Here is a 23,656-nt window from a genome sequence, read left to right on the forward strand (position 1 = left end):
GCTTGGGAGTGGCATTCCTCACTTCTGCACATATTCCATTGGCTTGTTCCATAGCTCAGTCATGCAGCAATATCTATCCAACTACAGGGGAGGCTGGGAAGCGAAGTTTAGCTTTGTACCCAGGAGAGAAGGAGAATGGGTTTTATGAACAGTTAGCCAGTCTCTGCCACAAGTATGTATTTTCATAATTAAAAGTAACACCCAAAGAGTAAAGTTCCTATCTATAATTTCCAAATTTGCAGAAGAACAAAAGGAACCATAGGAATCTTCAGCCATTTAAAAGAAGGCAAAAAAAAAAAAAAAAAGAGTATCAAGGAAAGAGAATGGCAAACAGAAAACGTAAAAGAAGATGGTAGGAATTACTTCAAGTTGGTGATCACAATATATGTAAATATATTGAACACATCCATTAAAAGCCTCTGTGATTGGATTAAAACAATCTAGTTCTACGTAGTGCTTAAGAGACACACATATAAAGCAAACCCATACATAAAGTTGGAAAGTTAGAGGCATAGAAAATGATGCGTCGGTCCAATATTAACAAAAAGAAAGCTTGGGTAGCAAGAATTGGTACTGTATAAAAAAATGAAAAAATTATTTATGGGAATAAAGAAGAATCCATTAAATTTTACTCTTCTATTGAAAGAATCATAATACGCTAAAACTACAGCCATGCTTTGTGTAATGATGAGGATATTTCCTGAGAAATGAATCGTTAGGCAATTTTGTCATTGTGAACATCATAGAATGTACTTACGCAAATCTAGATGGTATAGCCTACTACACATGTAAGCTATGTGGTATAGCCTATTGCTCCTAGGCTACAAACCCGTAGAGCATGCAACTGTACTGAATACTGTAGAAAACTGTATCTAACACAGTGATATTTGTGTATCTAAACATAGAAAAGTACAGTAAAATACAGTATAAAAAATAAAAACTAGTATACGTGTAGAGAGCAGTTACCATAAATGGAGCTTGCAGAACCAGAAGTGGTCTGGGTGATTGAGAATTGGGTGGTGATTCAATGTGAGGGCCTAGGACATTACTGTATACTACTGTAAACTTTATAAACATGGTACAATATACTTAGATCACATGAAATTTATAAAAAAAACTTTTCCTCTATTCAATATTGTATTATTCTTAGCTTACTGCAACTTTTAAAACTTATAATCATTTATTTTTCTAACTTTTTGACTTTTTTGTAATAAAACTTAGCTTAAAACCCAAACTCATTGTACAGTTGTACAAAAAATGTTTCTTTATATTCTTATTCTACAAGCTTTTTCTATTTTAAGATTGTTTAATTTTTTTAAACTTTTTAAACATTTTTGCTAAAACTAAGACACAAATATATACTTTAGCCTATGCATACACAGGGTCAGGATCATTAAGATGTCACTAGATGATAGAAAATTTTTCAGCTACATTATCATCTTTTGGGACAACCATCATATATATGGTCTGTCACTGGCTGAAATGCTATGTGGCATGTGACTGTCATCTATTCATTTTCTTCATTGATGGAAATTATGTCTGAAAATTCAGACTTCTATTTTAAAAAGAAGGTGGAATAACTTTTTAGAAACCAAATTTTCTTTTTTTTTTTAACTTTTAGGTTTGGGGACATGGTGCAGGTTTTTATACAGGTAAACTCATTTCACAGAGGTTTGTTGTACAGATTATTTTGTCACCCAGGTACTAAGTCTAGTACCCAGTAGTTATTTTTTTCTACTCCTCTCCCTCCTCTCTCCCTTTGCCCTCAAGTAGGCCCAAGTGTCTGTTGTTCCCTTCCTTGTGTTCATACATTCTCATCATTTATCTTCCACTTACAAGCAAGAACATGTGGTATTTGGCTTTCTACTTAAGAGTTACTTTGCCAAGAATAATGGCCTCCAGCTCCATCCATGTTTCCTTAAAAGATGATGGGATCTCATTCTTTTTTTCTGGTTGCATAGTATTCCAAGATGTATATGTACTGCATTTTCTTTATTTAATCTGTCACTAATGGGCATTTAGATTGACTCCATGTCTTTGCTATCGTGAATAGCACTGCAATGAACATACATGTGTGAGTGTTTTTATGGTAGAATGATTTATATTCCTCTGGGTATATACCCAACAATGGGATTGCTGGGTCAAATGGTAGTTCTGTTTTTAGCTCTTTGAGGAATTATCATACTGGTTTCCACAAGGAGAAAACAAATTTTCTTCAATTGAAAAATATTCTAAAGTTTTAATATCCCCATACTTTGGTCAATAAACATTATCTATAAAAGATGTAATCTAAACAGAAGCCAAGAACCGATTATATGCAGATCCCTTGTCTAATTTATTCTCTCAATTTGGTTGGAATGAAGTGACCCCAATTTAAAAAAAATTAAATATCACTCAGAATAAATATTTGCTTAGGTCATAATCACAAACTTAATTGATAGAATTCATGTTTGTGTTTAGAAAAAGCCAATGGAAAAGTTTTGGTAAAAAAGCCACTTTCCTATTTCTCCTCCAGGGGTCTGCTCCTCATCTGGAGACAACGTAAAGCTATGTTGAAATATGCATATTATTCATTTTACTAAGTAGTTCACTTACAAGCTCTGATTGAGCACTTCTGATATGTCAAGCACTGCTAAGAACTGGGCTACAGAGACTAAGAGGCCTGATCCCTTCTTTTCAGGCATGGGCATATCAATACAGGAAACAAATCTACAAGTCACAGGCAGTGTAGGAAATGCCATGAGAGGAAGCCTGTGGGACAGAGAGGCAAGTGTGTCTACAGCCACAAGCCAAACAAGCTGCTGAATAAATTTACCAGATTTGCTTGATTCTTGTCATCTTGTCATTCATTTTCAAATGAATAACTAATAAAGAAGCTAACTGGTCCATGCACAAACATCTAGGAAGTTGTTCATACAAATTTCTTTGATTAGCTGGATTAAATCAGGTCAGTTTAAACATCCTCTGGAAACACCTCTGTTGGTAAGACTTTTCAGAAGGCTTCAGCTACAAATGGCAAACAGGCATCCTGGGAATAAACTGATTGGTACATATGAGCATCTCTTCAGTTACTTAGCTTAGTCATTGTTTCTAATGTTTCGTGGTCTCAAAAAACCATGTGAGTCAACAAACCACATATAATCAAGAACAGAAGGTTCTGGCTGAAGGCTATTTTGTTTTCTTTTATATTAAAACAAAAGATTGAAGGACAGAGCCTTAAAGATCAGAGACAGATAGATAGATAGATAGACAGAATTTCTAGAGGCTAAAAGTTCCTTCCTCCTTCAACATTTACTTACTTTCAGAAGTTCTTTCCTAACATGAAATGTGCTCATTTTGCTAGAGGGCTGTTCTGGTTATTTATCACTGTGTAATAAACCACACGAAAACTTAGTGGCTTAAAATAACATTGTTCATTCTGCTTACAAATCTGCAATTTGAGCAAGGTTTGGTGGGGGTGACTGTTTTCTTTTTCATGTGATTTTAGCTGGGGCACTTTGACTGTGGTTGGTGGATACACTTCTGAGATGACTTGTTGAACGGCTAACAAGTTGGTGTTGATGGTTTGCTGGTAGCTTGCTGGGAAATAAGGCTGGAGACCTTGAGCTGCTCCATCAGGATACTTTACTTGGGCATCTCCATTACGATGCTTGGGTTTTCTCAAAACATGGTAGCTCAGTTCCAAGAGCAAGTATTCCAAGAGCCAGAAAAAACAAAACAAAACAAAACAAAAACCGTGCCAGTCCATTAAGGCCAAGCTTAGAAACTGTCATAGCATTACTTCCATAATCTATCAGCCAAAGCAGACACAGAGTTCACCTGCATTCAAAGCAGACACAGAGTTCACCTACATTCGATAGACCTCACCTCTATGGGAGAATGTGAAAGACTCTGTGAACATTTTTAATCTGATGCCAAGGCTAAAGCTCAAGCCTATTTCTGTCATTATTAAGCACAATGAGAGTATGGGGGGCAAATATAGAGGAAGAAGAGTATCACATTAAGAAACAGAGGAGCTAGATGGATAAACCCAGATACCGTAGCCTACAGCTTCCATAAATGATTTTACTGCAGTTTGATTAGTTCTACCCTTCCCAAGGAAAGCTAATACTTTTGAAGTTGCAGGGTATATTAGTCTATTTTCATACCACTAAAAAGAGCCACCTGGCCAGGCACAGTGGCTCACGCCTGTAATCCCAGCACTTTGGGAGGCTGAGGCAGGCAGATCACCTGAGGTGAGGAGTTTGAAACCAGCCTGGACAACGTGGTGAAACCTTGTCTCCACTAAAAATACAAAAATTACCCAGGCATGGTGGTATGTGCCTGTAATTCCAGCTACCCGGGAGGCTGAGACAGGAGAATTGCTTGAATCTGGGAAGCAAAAAACAAACAATCAACAAAAAACAAAACCTACCTGAGCCTGGGTTATTTATGAAGAAAAGAGGTTTAATTGACTCACAGTTCCACAGGCTGTACAGTAGGAAGCATGGCTGGGGAGGCCTCAGGAAACTTACTCATGGTGGAAGGTGAAGGAGAAGCAACCACATCTTCCCATGGTAGAGAAGGAGGGAGAGAAAGAGCATGATGAGGGAAGTGCCACACGCTTTTAAACCGTCAAATTTCATAAGATCTCACTCACTATCACGAGAGCAGCAAGGGAGAAATCCTCTTCCACTATCTAATACATCCCACGAGGGCACTCCTCCAACATTGGGAATGGCAGTTTGACATGAGATTTGGGTGGGGGTGCAGCCAAACCATATCACAAGGATATACAGGCAGATGTAAATGAGGGTAAATTTTCTTGTCAGGTCAATTTTAGTGGACTCATTATTCTAGATGTTGTCTTTTTTTTTTTTTTTTTAAACTTTCTGTGCTTTGTTCTTGGGATAATTCTAGAATCCAGTTTTGTTCCTTCCAATTTACTACTCTACTTTTGTCCCCTTATATTTATTACTCTGTGCTCATTTCTTAAACAGACTATTGTATTTTCTCAATTCCTTTAGTCCAAATGATGAACTGTATCCTTCCTCCCTTTCTTTTGTCTTATCTCCTTATACCTACTTCTCTGTAATTTAAATAGATTACAGATGTGATGAAAATTTTTGGCTACCTAATTTGATTCTCAAAGAACATATTGACAAGACACATGGTTGATTTCAAATGCTTTATTATATGGTAAAACCAAATGAAAATACCTTATCACCTTGAGCCCAAAGCAGTTCTTGTTAAAATCATTTATTTTATCAGGTAATCTGATACTACTGTAATAGTTAGATACAGTAAACATACTTTCAGCTGTTTATCTGCATCTTAGAATATTTTGTCAGTTTTAAATTTATGAAGATGTTAAGGAACATCAAAGTTAATTGATAGTTAATTGCATGTGGATAGAGGTCTTAAATTACTCTTAACATAAAATTAGGACAATTGATCATCAATTAGTCTAGACACTAAGAAAACCTTTGAAATATTAAATAATCATCTTGAGGGTTTTCATTGATAATGTGTACATTTTTGATACTTATTTCGGTCTTAATATATCAAAAAGATTTTATGATTCATTTCCAAAGAAGAAAAAATAATTTTCTTTCTCTCTCTATTTTCCTCATTTTTCCCCTTAAATGACAAGTTACACAAAAGAAAAAAGATAACAAGATACATCATTATTTGCTGAAGGTCCTAGAAGTACATGTTCCTATCTTCTTGTTACTATGTTCAAAATGAAAATCCTTAGATTAGAATCTCCTAATAGATTTAAGATCCCTATTACTTAAAAACACACATTATTTTTCTCTGGACAGCTTATACTCTGGCAGCACATGAAGATACAGTTGATTGGCTGAACAGGAGAACAACATTCTGTGGCAAAATCTATTCCACACATCAAAGATTGGATCTGGGCCTGAATGCTAATTAGAGATTTAGCACTGAGCACTTGTTGTACAGGAACTTACTGTAATAGGCAAAGTTCAGCATTCTCTCTAGCTAAATAAGACTGAGTTAAAATCTAGAAAAAATGTATTTTTTAAACCATGTATTTTTTCAAATATCATGAGCAGAATAAGAGCTTGAAAAATAGAAGTTGTGACTGGGCTGAGGGAATCATTCATTTATTCACCCACTTAGTAAACATTTGTCATATATCTATTTGAGTTAGTTTTGGGGTCTCTGATGGAGACCAATAAATATTACCTTCTTTCATGACCAGGTTCTGAACAAATTTGTTCAACAAATCATCCAATATTTATTAACTGTCTATTATATGGCAGGCTCTATTTTAGAAACTGGGATATAATCATTGAGCAAAACAGACATAAATTCCTGGTTATGTGGTATTTAAATTCTATTAAGATTAGACAGAATACAAAAAATGACCTTTATTAATAACAAAGGTTAGTTGGAAGAAATAGATCAGTGTGAGACTCAGATTCTCTTTAAATTGAATCTCTGGATTTATCAGACTTTCCCATCTATTCCCCAGTAATGCTGGGCTAAGACAGGCCTTCTTACGTCGGAACAGACCTATGCCAACAACTAGCTCCTGAGAAGAAGAAAATGGAGAGAATGCCCAATTATTACCAAATCAATCAGTCGGATAAGCTCTTCCACATTCCCTGAGGAGAAGTGAGTAAAGGGGAGAAAAGTAGAAAAAGTTTCATGGAGTGTTAGAGGTGTAGGGCAACCATGTTCCCTTCTACATAGAATTGTTGGGGATTGTGTCCTTCATTGCTCTGATGGACCATGGGAACTCCAAGGCCAGGTAAAAAGCAAGGGTCAGTAAGCTTCCACTCTGTGGAATCACAGATAATAGCAACATTCAGCACATGGTATCTTGTTTCTGGTGAGATCAAATCTACTGTGTTTACTAAGAGGCTATGATGGGTATTGTGATAAGATATTGTGCTGGACATCAAAGGGGAACACAAACATAAGAAAGACACACTGTAGTCCTGTAGGAGCGTGTGTCTACTAAGGAACACAGACAGATATTTACCAATGACAAAACTATATAGAGTTTGGAGAAAGTGTCTCTGGGAAGTATTTCAGCAACAGGAATTGTGTTCCTCAAAATTCCCATGGTAATTTAACTGACATTTCCCCCACCCAAGTACTAACCAGGTCTGACCCTGCTTAGCTTCCAAGATCAGACACATTCAGGGTGTCTGAACTTAACTAACATTTCTTATTGTGCTTTTGATTCTTATACCTCATCTGCTAGGTCACTGTAATGAAACGATTATTTCTCTTTTATACCATAAGCCATTAAAGACAGGAAACACATCTCACATGCAGTAGGTATTTGAGAAATATTTCTCAAGTTAAAAAATAGTAAACCTACAATGGAGAAAATTGCAAGGGTTGAGGCGGCTGCTAATATTTCTCTCCCATACATTTTTTTCCCTTATGAAAACTGAAGTGGTGGCATCTCCATGCCCCATCCTGTGTATAATTACAACCACATACGGAGAGGTGACCCCAGCCACTTAACTGCTTTGTCCATGCATGCAAATGTCCCTTTAAGTACCCTAGTTACTTACTTTCTGAGTATTGCCATTTATGACTTTTCTCATAGGATAGAAATTTCTGCCAGAATAATTATATAGACTTGATCCAGAGGGAGACAAATAAGAGCCATGTATTTTTGCAATGGACTTCTATGAACATTTTGGGACTATAGAACGCCATTATGCTTTTTTTCTATTCTTATTAATTTATTGTAGCTCTTCCTGAGATTTTATGGGCTATGCATGCTTTAAATAGCACACATATAATGAGAAACAGATTATAATAGTGCAACTAAGTTTTTTAGAGAAAAATTATCTGTGACTTTTCTTGCCAAGTTTCAAAGTCTACCACCATCAAGATAACTATGAAAGATTTGCTGCAATATTTACTCAGTGGTCTCAAATAACAGACGAGCAATGTATGAATGGCACTCCAGAATCCTAAAGGATTCTGTTTTCAAGAACTTAAATTGGCAAGAATAACAACCAGTGCGGGCAAATGCAAAGTGCTGAAAACATCATTTCCACACTACCTTTCTGATTCGTAAGTGTGGCTCTGGTCTGAGCTGGCAAGACTTCTCCGAGTTTCACTTTACATGAAGTTGAATGTTTCAGTTGTGTGGTTTGGCTCCTGCTGAACTGCATTTAAAGCACTGGATGAAACTCACTGGGTCTGAGGCTATGTGAATCAAATCTGATGAAAAGGCATACTGATGGGATTTCACTTATTTCTTCTCAAGTTCCCCAGCCCTGTGGTATCTTTAATTCCTGCTTGCTGGGTACAGTCTTCTATTCTTGTTTTTACTCGACACCCTAGAATTCTTGTTAAAGAGATTTGAAATGTATTATATATGCACAGCCTCTTAAAAAGATGCCTTAGTAAGGTACTTTAAGTCCTGATGGATGGAACTCGAATACCATTTTCCAAAGCAAAGTGAATATTTTCCAAGATAACATAGAATCGTGGAAAATTCTGTGGGACACTTAGAAAAACCTCATTAGAATGGATATTATCAACTAGATAGTAAAATTTAGTGGGTCTGTGGTTTGGCTAAGTTAAACTGCTCCAAATAATAAACACAAAGAAATGCACTTCAGGATTCTCAGAGTTCTAAGTGATCCCCTCTTGCATTCAGATTACTTGATGGGAATCATGTGCCTGCAATTTGGCATGCTTGAGAGCAGTGCCTCTCCATCAGGGATTTATAGTTACATTTATAGTTACAATTTTCAATGTAAATATACATTTGTGTTTTTTTTTTTTCCTGCCTTAAAGGCTACTTCGATTAAAGAAATCTGTGAAAGGTGAGAATTCTACCAAAAGTGACAATTATCAAGTTGAGAATAGATTTTTCAGGTCTTGACTCTTGGGCTGCATATGACTTGTTGCCTAGAGACATGCTCTTTTGGCAATATTCAGGAATATTCAATACAAAATTTGGGGTACTTACAGTGGGTCAGACACTGCAGGGGCTCTGCTGGATTTTAAATACTTAGGTTTTAATGGTAGATGTACTGTACATCTCCACCTATATATGGCACTGTGGCATGAGTAAGCAGGTGCTAAAGGAGGTGAGTCATCTGTAGAGCTACATCCTGTAAAGTTCTATTAGCTTAAAGGTGACAACATCATGTCTTAAGTCGTCCCTTTCTTCTTTATTGCCTCTGCTGCCCCTGAGTTTGTCTCTTACTAACTTTCGTCCACCACTAGAGTTGTACATCATTTAGTTTTTGGTCTTTCACTTCTACTTCTGCAACCCGATAGCAATGAGCCTTTTTGAAGATGAAAGGTTAATTTTGAACCCATCAGTGCTCTGCTCAAAACCTTTCAATTTCACTGCCTACCCAATAAAGTCTGATTTTTTGTCATTTTATAATCTCCCTATGCTGTCCCTAATTTTTCTTTCAAACATGTATTTTTTTACTTTTTAAAAATTATACCTTAAGTTCTGTGGTACATGTGCAGAACATGCAGATTTATTACATAGGTATACACGTGCCATGATGGTTTGCTGCATCCATCACCCCGTCATCTGCATTAGGTATTTCTCCTAATACTATCCCTCCCCACCCCCCCATCCCTTGCTATCCTTCCCCTAGTCCCCCACCCTCCAGCAGGCCCCGGTGTGTGATGTTCTCCTGTGTCCATGTGTTCTTATTGTTCAACTCCCACTTATGAGTCAGAACATGCGATGCCAAACATGTATTTCCATTGATCTTCACACATCCTATACCCCAGCCAGACAGAACCACCTGCCATCCTGTACTCTCCTGCCTCAGGTATTTTCACTTACTGGGCTCCTTTTGCAAGAAACAGCTCCACACTTCCCATTACTGCCTGTGTATATCTTACTCTTTTTTCAAAAATCAGGACAAATGCACTGAGTTCAAATCTTTTCAGCAGGAAGTTCTCTGCCTCCTCTGAACTCTTCCCTGCTTTGAACTTCTCTTTTTCTCTTATGATACAAAGTATTTTTGTTCTTTATTTATAAACCCTGTGTTATTCCTTCAAGGGGAAAAAATGAAAACTATGTGAAAAGGACAGTGGCAGTATGGTGTAGAGCAGTGGTTCTCAAGCTTTCTTATATGTGCAAATCATGTGGAATTTTATTAAAACCAAGTTCTGAACGTGGACACAGGGAGGGGAACAGCACACATCAGAGCCTGTCGGGTGGTGAGGGTTAAGGGGAAGGAGAGCATTAGGACAAATACCTAATGCTTGAGAGGCTTAAAATCTAGATGACAGGTTGCTAAGTGCAGCAAACCACCATGGCACATGTATACCTATACAACAAACCTGCACGTTCTGCACATGTATCCCAGAACTTAAAGTAAAACAAAACAAAACAAACAAACAAACATAAAACAAATAACCCCCCAGGTTCCGATTTAGTAAGTCTGGGCTGGGACTGAGAGTCTGCCTTTCTAACAAATTTCTAGGCTGCTGCTGCTGTCGCTCCATGGACCACACTATGAGTAGCAAGGGTGTTTAGGATTCGGAATACAGCTGCCACTTGAAATATGCTATCCTGCTAGCTCAGTCCCTCTAAAGCCACTAGCCAGCTAGAAGAAGAAATTCTAGATCCTGGTTTCAAACTCCTTCTCAGTTATTATGAATGGCTTGATAATGATGCTGTATGACTAGTGCCTGGGTTGCAGGAATCTTGGTACAAGGGGCACTTAAGTGAGTGTCAGACTTCAGCCTTCTCACCTAACCTTTATCATGGGTGTTCAAGTTTCCCATGATCTTCTGCGCTGGTACCCTTAGTCACCTGCTAGAACTGTGGCCCATCTTGTAATTTCTGTTGCCCAGTGTGGCCAATCCCATGCCACACTAGGACTAGCTTTTTTTCCTGCTCTTCTTTATATTACCTGAAATGTATTTCCTGGCTTGGATGCTGAGGCCTTAGTTACCTGCTCTTCTCCATTTCTCTGTCCTTTCTCCACTAGACTTCTGTATTGTTAGTTCCCAGTAGGATTGAGAGTATTGATTTATTATTTCAATGTGTATTTGAGTGTTTACTGTGAGCCAACACTATACTGTCTTCAGCCTCAATTAGTTCAATCTATTTCCTTGTCCAAATCTCTATTTCCTGCTATAAACTTTCTTACCTGATTCATACTGCTTACAGCATTATTTACATTATGAACTTTTAATGATTGTGAGGTTTAAAAGGATTAATGATTGTCAAAGCACCCTTTAAGCTAAATGCTAAAAATGATGTGATTATTTTGTATTATAATATATATAAGTACATACACAAAAATGTATATTAAATAAATAAATCTAATTTCTTGACTTCATGTAAGCCTAAAAGGATATTTCTTGTATGCAATAGAGACTCAGAGGAGGAAAATATTCAGTAATAAATATCTGATCTAGGAGTATCAATACAACTAATTTTGGCTTCATGCACAGGTGATGTGATGGACATCTACATGCATTTTCACCCAAGCATGTCTTCCCATATAAGTTGTCATATTACCCGAAATAGTCACCATTAGGGATTCGCTTCTTGGAGAAAACCACTGTGGTAGTTTCTACCTAAAAGGAAATGTTGTTAGAAACAGGTGGTTTTTTATGAGTGTTAATTCCTTTGAGGGGATCTGAATATCAGATTAGTTGCTATCAATTTTGATAAAAGAAAGCAGGACCTAAAAGGGAAGAAAGACTAAAGAGCAAGGAGATCTTAAGGCAGGAAAGAGAGGAAAATCTTAGAGAACTGGCCTCAGAATTCTAGTTGGCAGGACAGGACAGATCAACTTTGAAGCTGTGCCTGGTACAATAGGTGAAGCAAGCCTGTGCTTGTGGAGGAGGGAGGAACCAAAAATTGGAGCATCCTTTGAAAGTGTTGCCTGAGTCAGCTGTTGGTGCCATAATAAAATACCATAAACTGGGCTTAAACAATAGAAATCAGTTTTCTCACTGTTCTGGAGGGTGGACATCCAAGACCAGGGTCCCAAGTTTGAATTCGAGGGAGGGCTCTCTTCTTGACTTGTAGACAGCTGCCTTCTTGCTGTGTTCTCACATAGGGGCGGGAGGTAGGGCAGGGAGGAGAGAGAGAGATGATTCTCTGGTGTATCTTTTAAGGGCACTAATCCTATTGTGAGGGCCCCACCCTCAAGGACTCATCTAATCCTAAGTACTTCCCAAAAGCACCATCTCTAAATACCATCACATTGGTATATCTTAAGGTATTGTTAAGTATCATATGGTTAAGGCTTCAACATATCAATTTTGGGAGACACAATTCAGTTTGCAGCAAGTGTTATCATGAAAAAATGCCAACAAATTCTCTTTTGGTTCTTTTTCTACTTTTAAAATTTCTTCAAATTTTGAAGTATTGCTGAGCTCTGGTTCAGAATCTTTTAATTCTTCACTGTTTATAAGGTATAAATTACACTAAGTATGGAATTCTTTGAGTAACCAAACCAGTAAATGACTACCAAATGTGTCCAGTGTGCAGATTCTACCATCCATCATGTGCTTCCAGATGACTTTCGCTTGTCACTCATTGATCACTGGAGCTGCTGATGAGACTTGTCTGAGCCGTCTGAAAGACACTATCTTCCTCCTTCATTTCACCTATTCATGTGTTTTGTGTTGGGAAGAAGCTGTGACTCAGCATAATTAAAACTTAGTTTACTCCTCTCACTAAAAACTGTCTACCACTTACTCAGAGGGAGCATTGTGTATTCTTAAGGATTCAAAATCAAAACTACTTCTTTGATAGAGAGTGGGGCTGGTGGAAGACACCTTGAGTTCCTTCAGGAGGTTATATATCTGGTGAGCTGTTCAGCAAGAATGGTAAACCATTTTAGTTTTGCTGTAGCATGATGCCATAAACAGGTACAGTAAGGAAAAGATTTTCCTTTTCCTGATACTTAAATCTGGGAAGTAGCAACAGCTTCTTGAGAAACTCCAATTCTGCGAATCAATTTATAGTGGAAAAATATATGTGCAAAGGGAAGTTAGAAGTACTTGTTTGAGGCTTGTCATATGCTTTGTTGTAGTTCTTTATCAGCAGATGGTTTTATCAAGGCAACACATAACTACATCACTTTTTTTCACATCCTTCTTTGGCTCGCTCTTGCTGGTATTCTCTGTTCTGCAGGCATCTAAATAACTTGCTGTGTGGGCTTATAATGTTATATGCACACAAAAAGATTTAAGGAATACTCTAATGTTCAAGTGCAAAAGCCATCAAGAATTCTGGGAATTCACTAGTGGAGTGACAGGAGTGAGACAAATGTAATTTTGAAGTAAACATTGGTAAAAATAAAACAAGGGAAAACAGTTGAAATATACTTCTATTTCTATTTATACAAAATAATCTTTATTACTTTATTATATAACTATGCAAATGAGGCTCTGTAAATATATCTTACTCCTTTTCTCTTTTATCAATTCACAAACTTAAATGTGGCATAAATTAGATGACATATTTTTACTAGTAAACTGATAATATACTATTATTGAGTTACTTTTTTTTAAAAGAAATTTTTTTTTATTGAAGCCACCTATTCCTTGGCTGCCTTGTCATAGCTGCCAACATTTCTGGTGCTGTATGTTAATATCTGGTTGAAAATTATCACAGAACTTCCCTGAACTTCAATATGAAAGTCACAGTTGGTGCAAGTGAGTGCCGAGGTGGTCCAATGAGTTTCTCATCAAATTGACCATGGATGGGATAAGGAACAGGCTGGGGAGACGGGTACAATTATTGATCACTTGCCATTATGAGTCTTACTATACACAGTGAAATTATAAAAAGTTAGTAGAGGAGAAAGAAAACTTTAACACTAAATTCCAACCCTAATGTAGAAAGTAATTATATTGGGAGTATATAAGGTTAAGTGTTCTTTAAATAAAAGAAGTTGAAGACAGCTACCCTTATATTTGCCAGCTTTCATTAGGGCCACTATTGCATTAATTTCATTTGCTGAGAATGGTAGTATTAAGACTAATGTAGAACAACTCCTCTGACTTGTTGGACCAGCTTGTGACTCTAGATCTGCTATAGTGTGAATTTATGATACAATCTTGTTAGTCTGGTCATATCCCTGAGATCAAAATGACCCTTCTGCTCTGTCTTGTGTAACTGTCTGAAGTGCTAGATGTTTGTGTAAACATATTAAGTGGTGAGGGCTGAGCCAATTTAACATGCTGTTTGCTCTCTCAAGCATTGGAGAAGTTTGGCTCAACATTTCATGCTGATTTCCCTGAAGTATTTTGGATCCCTTGACAATGATGCAGTTTATTTTTTTTGCTAAACAGAAATTTATCTTAGCAGGTGGATACAATTTTATTCCCATTGACCTCTTTATAATCTTTTAAGAGTGTCTTAAAGTGCTTCTTTCAGAAATTTGGAATTTACTGCAAAATTAAAGAGCTCCTAGCCTCCCACATTACTTAAGACTGTTCAAAGTACTCAAGACAGTGCAAACCCATGAAGGAAGGCTTGGATCTGGGGGTGCATTTAGGGGTGATGCTACTTCTATTGGAAGCATGGATTGGGCAGGATTTCCTGGGAATGATTAGGAGTGCTTGCCTAAAGGAATGCATGTGAAACATATATCCAGTTTAGTGTTCAATAAATACTATGGTCGAATGAATTATGTTTTAGTGTTCCTCTTAATGAGATTCTACATATAATTAAAAAAATCAATTTAGAGGGAGGGCATAGGTAAAGCTAGGACACGTTACTGCAATAACATAAACAATCAATGTTTTGCATTTGAGTAACAATATTGCACCATCGACAATGACATTTTTCACTCTACTTAATATTCACATTATTACTTAGTATATGTAAATTTGTTTGGGATCAAGATTATTCTATCTATACAGTAATTTTTGAATCATATTATAATCTTACTGATTCATAGTTAATATTGGATGAATAAGTGATAGATTATCAGAATTGCCAAGAAGTTGGTACTAGTGATTTAACATGAGAGAGTTTATGTTGCTTTTTAATTTGTACTCTGAGGCAAAGTTAGCAGTTAGTACACGAACATGATCTGCTGTTAGGTTGAACATCTCTGGTTAAATTGGATGCTTCATCTGGGCACCAAACACATGGCAGGCGGTTTACTAGATGACTCGTGTAGGATAACTTATTAATTTTAGTATATTAAAGACCACATTACTAACAACTGAAAGTGATTTGGGGAAAATAACAGTTTTCACCACGTGTTATTTTCCAAAATATGCTTGGGACACCCTTTTATTTTAGCAGAAGTTCTAGGACCTCAGTTGAACTTACAGGAAGATTTTGAAGTAAGCTAAAGATCAATTACAAAACAAAGACAAAGTCATGGTAGAGATGTCTTAGAAGCTATACTTTTCACCTTACTTAAGAAAATATTTAGGAAAATAAAAATTTATTTTATTTAGAAAAGAGTTCCCACCAGGAGAATAAAATATCCAACGTCATTTCTTCTTGGATGATGAAAATGTTCTGGAATTAAATAGTTTTGAAGGTTGCAAAACTTTGTAAGTGTGCTAAAAAGCATGGGCTAGTACACTTAAAAATGGTACATTTTGTGGTATATGAAATATTGCTCATTAAAAAAGAATATTAACAAATATGTGAGAATAGTGTTGTATATTACATTATTAGCGGTTAAAATAATGCATTAGCCTTATAAGATTCAAATTTCATGCTATTTCTAAGTGAGAATGAAGTCAAGGGAACATTGGCTTCTTATCAGAGGTGTCTTAGCAATCTTAGTGAAGGAAGAGCATGCAAAGATGAAAGTCATGTGACAGTCATTGTACTTTTAATGTAGTTATTTTGTTTATGATATTTTAAAGCTAACATTCAAATTGAACAATTACCTTCAAGCAATACAGTCCAATAGTTGAGGTACCAATAGTTGAAAGACCACAAACATCTAGAAACTAGAAATAGTAATATTTTGATTACAAAGTTTCCATCTACTAACCACAGTGGCGAAATTCTTTGTAAAAAGCTGTGTAAATCAGAATTAAAGGTATCTTTGATGATATTAGTTAAGCAGAATTACTCAAGAAGGAAGGAAAAAGACTCTTATAATTTATAATAATAATAGAATGTTTAAGAAAACAATGAGAAATGACAATTACTTGAGAAAAATTTTAGTGAGAGAATAAAAAATCATTGTGTACACTTCAGAATGCCCGTGGAATACTTTGTAAGAGTGCTGTTTGAGGTGGACATGGAGAGGCATGATCTAGAAGTCTGGTCGTGGCACCACACCTAATGCTGATGTGCTTTGGGGAAATTAATTTGAATTCCCTGAGTTTGCTTATCTTTACTTGAATACTTACTTGGATATCCTTACTTGGACACAGGATGGAGAGATCAAATGATCAATACAATTTCCTTCCTGTTCTAAAATTCTGTTATTATAATTAATCAAGAGACAGTGATTGATAGATATATACACTTAAAGTTGCCTCTAGATTATTTAGCTAGAAAAATAAACCTGGAAGTCAAATTAGATTTAAACAGCTATAAGCACTTTAAGAAACAATAAGGCAATTTAATAATTGAGGTCTTTTTATAAATCAAATATGGAATAAAAAATATGGGTTTTAATGCCCTACATTTTAACTCTCCAGGTAACATTATAAGCACTTCAATAGAGTCAACTCAAAAACAGTGTATCTGTGAATGCTTAATGTTAAAAGAGAGTATCCCCTTCATCACTTAGCAAATGCTTGTTGAGCACTTGTGATGATCCAGGCACAATGCCAGGGTGCATCCTTGCCCTTATGGAGCTTACATTCTAATGGTGAGACCAGACCATAAATGACAAACATAATAAATAAATAAATTATGTTATATGTTAGAAGGTGATAGTCACAGAAAAAAGTAGTTAAAAGGTATTTTTATATCTGGGGGCAAAGGACAACCTTAAATAAGTGGTTAAGTGTAGATAATATTTAATTATAGCCTCAGAATACAGGTTTAATATATTCTTTTATTTAGTAATTTAACAATATTCACTGAGCACTTACTATATTCTAGTGTTTGTGTCAGGAGCTAGGAAAAAGGGATTATGGTTCTTGATTGCATGGAGCTTCTATTTTAATAAGGGAGACAGATGTTAAATAAATCCAGGATACGTATGCAATTATACATTGTGTTAAGTGTAATGACAGAGAAGAGTTGGAGGGGACCTATTTTATGTGAAGAATTAGAGAGAGCCAGTGTCTCTGGGACAGGGATCTTGAGTGAAGAAATACATTTGTGAAGAGTATTGAGGAGAGTAGTAGGTTTTACATTTTATTTCCAAACTCAGCAAGCTCAGTGCCTTCCTTTCTCTAGAAGCAGTCATGCTGAGATACAGACGGCTTGTCTATTGGCAGCCTGCTTTTGTTTTGACCTATAATGAGGTCTTTTTAAAAAGGAAAAAAAAAAACCCCTAAAAAAAAGTCCTTTCCACTGATGTCCATTAGAAGAATTTGAAAAATCCAACTTCTTGCTCTCTTGGGGTGTTGTAAAGAATCTAAGCGCTGAGCAGATGTGGAAGCTTCTGGAACATTTAAAATCCTTTGGCCTCACAGTGTATTGTGATTTACTTTCGGCACACCTTTCTCAGGTAGCAGATGCATTATCTACCATGGAGTACTCACCTTTTTGGCCAGTAAAATTCAGGCCCAAAATAGCCTTCTCATCTCACCTCTTGTAGAATTTGTTTATGGAGAACAAAAGCAGCGTATTTAAAGCCTCCTAGAAGGGTGTTCTAACATTCTCTTTCAAATGTCTAACAGTCCCTGTCAGTATACTTGAAGTTTGTGATAGATATGGAAAAGTGTGGCTGACTGTGCTTGATCCTGTTTTTGCTTATATAATTCATAAGGGCAATTTTATTGCAGTTTGGCATGGTTTTGTATTGTTGTCAGTCAGTACTTATGTAATACTTTATAATGGAAAAGTGCTTTCTGGTCGTTTATTACGGAAGCCTCTGTTATCAGTGACAAATAGTTCTAGGAGGCTGTTCATCACACAGCTTTGTCTGCTTTATAGTTTCAGCTAAAACACTAGAGAGTTTGCCAACACTAAGAGGAGGATTCAGTACAATAACTTTTCCAGTACAATAATTCTTTCTTTGGATATGAGGTCATGAGATTTTTAAAACTCTTGGTAAAAAAAAATTGTCTCCTTTGGCATGCATTTTTGTACTGGACAGAGAAATGATGTGGAGATAATATTAGAGGATTTTTTCAAGTCTAGAAAAGAAAAATAATAAAATGCTTTAAAAAGTCAAGTATCTAGTTAAAAATGGATGATTCTAGAATTATTTAGGGATTGTTTCCCAAGGTAGTCCTCTATGACTCATCAGAATATCATAATATTTAAGTTTTGGAGTAGACAAGGCTGGGTTCAGATTCTTATTTCTACCACTTACCAGATGACTAAGTGAGGGAGAAACCGTCAAAAACATTACTGACATTGAATTTCTCGCTTTGACCTTGGGCACTCAAACCACTTTAAATCCCTGAGCCTGAATTTTCTCAATTGTCAGAGAAGGTTGTTATCTTTCTTGAAGGTTAATCCTTGTGATAATTCAATCAGATAAAGCCCAGAAAAGAACAGTCCACATTCGTTCAATGATTCCTCTTTTTATTCTCCCCTTTCCCTTCTCTTAACACCTGCCTCATAAAGAAATAGCAATCACAATTGAGGTTAGATGGGGGATGATCTGAAAATAATTTTCATACTGGCTAAATATGGTGGTGTGCTTATATTTCCTTCATTTAAATGCTGCCAGGAAGAAAATTTTATTGGAGATCAGTACATAAAACAACCTGTAATTAAATGAAAATAACATTATCTCTTAGGAAACCGTTTGGAAAACTTGGATTAAAAAAAGTTCAAAGTGGCATGGCAAGGTCTGTCAGTAATTCATTGAATTGAAGCAGTGTTTACCATAATCAATAGCTGGTTGATAGGCAGTTACATAAAAAGTAATTGTGTCTGATTTGAGTGGCATTGCCCATGATGTGAGTTTTGATAATGCATGGTCCACTGGATTATTTCATTATCAAAACTTCTAGGGGAACTATGAAGACAAATTTCCCTTTCTTCAAATTGCTATGAAATTTTGGGGGACTTCAAACTGCTTAATAGAGTTCTAATGCATGTAAATATAATGCTTTAGGTTTGCAATAGAATTTAAGGATTTAAGGTTTGTTTGGTTGCAGTATCTGCCGCCTCATGCTGGCATGGATTTGTCTGATCTGCCTAGCTGGGTTTGTATTTTCTTTCTCTATCTTTTTAAAAGCATCCTTTCAAAGATTGTGTTCAACTAAAGGGAATGAACTCCCATATAAGAAAAAGACCTTTCTTTGGTATTGTGTTTGAAAAGCTGTACTCTCTTGCTAGAATTAGTGAATAATTCACTACAAAATCAAATACACCAACAAAGGGACATTATACCAGGGCAGGATGAAAGGACTGAATAAGGGTTTTAAATTTGTTAATAGGATCAGCACAAATGAGTTCTGGGCAGCTATATGGACTAATGAGACTGGGTCCCGGTAGAGTTGTGAAGAAACAGAATTTAGCAGTGGAGAAATATACTTAGACAGATTCTAAGATAGGCTAGTGAAGACTTAGACTTAGTTCACCTCTCACGATTTATCATAATCACTTGTGTAATAAATGGTTGCAAATTGTGACACATAGGGTGTAAGTAATATCATTTCTCTCTGTTAAAGTCTGACTTCCAGTCCCTGTTCCATGGTTGGCAAGAGGAACAATTTCAGATATTTTTTGATTCCTTCCTTCTCCTTTGGGTTGAGCCAAGGCCCTGGGGCTTATGCAGTACAGAATAGATAAAGGAGGGGTCAGGAGTTTGTTATGGTCACTGCTGGAGGCTCATGTCCAGTCTCTACCTGGACCTTTCAAAGGCAGAGACTTGGCTTAAATGCCAAGCCATTCATGCCAAGCTCAGTCTTTGAAGCTAAAGTGCTTGGTGCTTAGCTCTTAGGCATTCTTGTACACATCTCCATCTAAGTGTCCTGTCACATCTGAGTGCTGGGTATTGACTGACTCTGAGCATCTCTCTTTTTTCTTTCCGTAGTCCTGTCTTCACTACTTCCCCAAACACACACACACACACACACACACACACACACCTCTTTCTCTCTCTCTCTCTCACACACACTTTGGGTTTGGACTACTGCCCTTCTCTGGGCAGCATCAGATCTTATCACCCTCTGGAACACAGAGATCTTCCCTGTAAAAGAAAGATCAGCATTAGTTTTATCAGTGAGTCCAAAAGAAGAAATATAAATATATGTAAAATCTATATCAATTAATTTCTTACTAACTCATCTTGTTAGGCTTGTTTAATCATATGTTTTTCCTGCTACTATTAAGTTTGCTGAGACAGGAACTAACTGTATCTTCATATACACAATTGTTTCTCTAGTACTGAACCCATAGTAGATACTCAAAAAATATTTGCTTAAAAGAGAAAAACTAATTAGATAAGTTGAGTGGGGTCATAAAGTCATAAAACAAAAATCTTTTCAGGAAGGTGTTGGGAGAATTAAAGTTCTACTGAGTTCAAGAAGTATGGAACCTAAAATAATGAAGAAGGATCCAGAGACCTGGGCAGTGTCGGAAAAGAAATTCTGCTTCTCCAAGGATCCAGAAAGCTGAAACTAAATGTGACCTAGATACAGGACAGAAGAGTGACTTACTTAGGGAGACAATGACTTCAAACTCTGAGGTTTAAGGAATGTCTGATATTCAGCAGGGTGGAAGAGTGGGGAGGGGTTGAAAGAGATGAATTTTCATTTCAAATACTTGACAAGCTAAGTGAGACATTTTTCACTTTTGCCTGTTAGCTCATCTCTATCAAAGTTTTGCCTTCTGTAATCATTCACTATAGTAAAATGGAGTATACTTCTATAGCAGACACAGGACTAGGGGAGAAATCAGTTACAGAATCCTTTTATGGTTAATGATGACCGAACAGTGAATGTGGTTGCAGAAAATTGCCCAGAGAACTTCTATTTGTTCTAAAGGAACATATTTTGTCATTTGCTAGATTTTTATTTTCTATTTGAGATTCTTGAGGAACTAGCAAAAAGAAAAAAAAAAAAAAAACTCACTTATTTGCATATTCAGAAAATATTTTGTGATGTTATATTCAAGCAAAAGCTTTTAATATGTCATTGCTGTAATCTATAGGTTGTGCTGGTGGTGATGGTGTGTGTCATAACAGGGAGCTAATCCAAATGTAGGAAAAAACAATAAAATAATGTTTTATGATAAAGGCCATATAGGTGGGATAGACAATAAAGCTTTCAGAAGAAAGAGAGATTATATCTACTAGAATGATCATGAAAGACTTCTTAAAAGAGAAGATGATGATTTTAACAAGGGAGAAGGCAGAAAAATATTTCACATAGAAAGAATGAAATAGCCTGCTCTCTAGATAACAGGTTTGTCTTCTTCCTGGTAATCAATTGAGTAAGCATATTGATGGTAGTGTGTGGTTGCTCTGCTGTGATTATTATCTTTTATTTATATACTGTGCATCTCAAAGCTTGGATGGCATAATTCCCCTGCTATTATGATGCCTTAGAAGTGGTTTGTGGTCTTTTGGAAGGGCAAGAATTCCCAGAAAAAATAGTGGTGAAATTCTTAGATTTGGAAAGTAGTGGGTGTGCGTTTTTTTCTCTGGTTCCAAGTGATTCCTTTTAGTTAACTGAATGATCTGGGAAGATGGCTGTCATTCTATCCCACACTGTGAACTCATTTGAACCTCATCTGGCAGAAATCATATTTTAGGTTTAATTACTCTGTGTAAGTCAGAGAAAATAAGATCTAACATTAAATATGTCTATTTTTTTGCCTCACATGAGCTGAGGGGCCGGGTAAAGTTTCTTTGTAAAAATTTTGATTCTAGTAAAATACCTTCTGCTAGAAAGTAGGAAGTTGTACCGATCTGAATTATGTAAATATTTAAAACAACTTTATGTGCTCCAAAAAATAAAAAAATAAATACAAATGGGAAATATTTACAACAAATATGGTAAAGTAGTATTATTCATAATATATATAGTATATTTAGAAATTGATGATAGAATGTCTGAGATTGTGAATGGTTAAAGGGCATACACAGATAAACTTCTTAAGAGAAGAAATGCAAACAAGCATGTTTCAATAAACGTATGAAATCACCTTTGGTGAAGCTAATAATCAAATGAAAATGAAAATTAAGAATAATGTTTGACTTTCACCTATTAATTTAATAAAATTTAAATAGGTAATATTTTGATATTGAGGGGAGATAGAGTAAAAGAATAATTTGCCTATACTTTTAAAGGACAAATGATAACATACATGATGTTTTTTGATCCATTTCTAATTTATGGTCCATCCCTGGCTTCATATTTTCCCATTCCTAGAAATGTGTTTTAAGGTAATTATATTTAAAGAACAAAAAATAAAAATAAAAGTCTTACGCATGTCCAGTGTGAAATCATTTGGCATTGGATTAGACAAAGTCTGCGTTCATATCTTTGTTTTATTTTATTAACTTTTATTTTATGTTCAAGGGCACATGTGCAGGTTTGTTATATAGGTGAACTTGTGGTACCAGGGTGTGCTATACAGATTATTTCACCATCCAGGTACTCAGCCTAGTAGCAAATAGCTGCATTTTCTGTTCCCCTCCCTCCTCCCAACCTCCACCTTCAAGTAGGTCCCAGTGTCTTTTGTTCCCCACTTTGTGTCCATGTGTTTTCATCATTTAGCTCCCACTTATAAGTGAGAATATGTGCTATTTGGTTTTCTGTTCCTGCATTAGTTTTCTAAGAATAATGGCCTTCATCTCCATCCCTGTTCCCACAAAGGACGTAATCTCCTTCTTTTTATGGCTGCCTAGTATTCTATGGTATATATGTACCACATTTTCTTTATCCAGTCTACCACTAATGGGAATTAGGTTGATTCCATGTCTTTGCGACTGTGAATAGTGCTGCAATGAACACACAGGTGCATGTGTCTTTATGATAGAACAACTTACATCCCTTTGAGTATATTCCCAGTAATAGAATTGCTGGGTCAGATGGTAGTTCTGTTTTTAGGTTTTTTATGGTACTTCTGTTTTTAGGTTTTTGAAGAATCATCATACCACTTTCTACAATGGTTGAACTAATTTACACTCCCACCAACAGTGTATAAGTGATACTTTTTCTTTGCAACCTCTCCAGCACCTGTTATTGTTTGATTTTTTTACTAATAGCCATTCTGACTGATGTGAGATGGTATCTCATTGTGGTTTTGATTTGCATTTCTCTAATGATCAGAGATGTTGAGCTTTTTAAAATATGCTTGTTGGCTGCATATATGCTTTCTTCAGAAAAGTGTCTGTTTATGTCCCCTGTCGAATTTTAATGGAGTTGTTTTCTGCCTGCAAATTTGTTTAACTTCCTTACAGATGCTGGATATTAGACCTTTTTCAGATGCATAGTTTTCAAAAATTTTCCCATTCTGTAGGTCTTCTGTTCACTCTGTTGATAGTTTCTTTTGCAATAGCTCTTAAGTTTAATTAGATCCCATTTGTCAATTTTTGCTTGTGTTGAAACTGCTTTTAGCATCTTTGTCATGAAATCTTGTCAGTTTCTATGTCTG

The sequence above is a fragment of the Aotus nancymaae genome, unplaced genomic scaffold (assembly GCF_030222135.1).
Source record: "Aotus nancymaae isolate 86718 unplaced genomic scaffold, 86718_ANA_hifiasm-v0.15.2.pri h1tg000007l, whole genome shotgun sequence".
NCBI lineage: Eukaryota > Metazoa > Chordata > Mammalia > Primates > Aotidae > Aotus > Aotus nancymaae.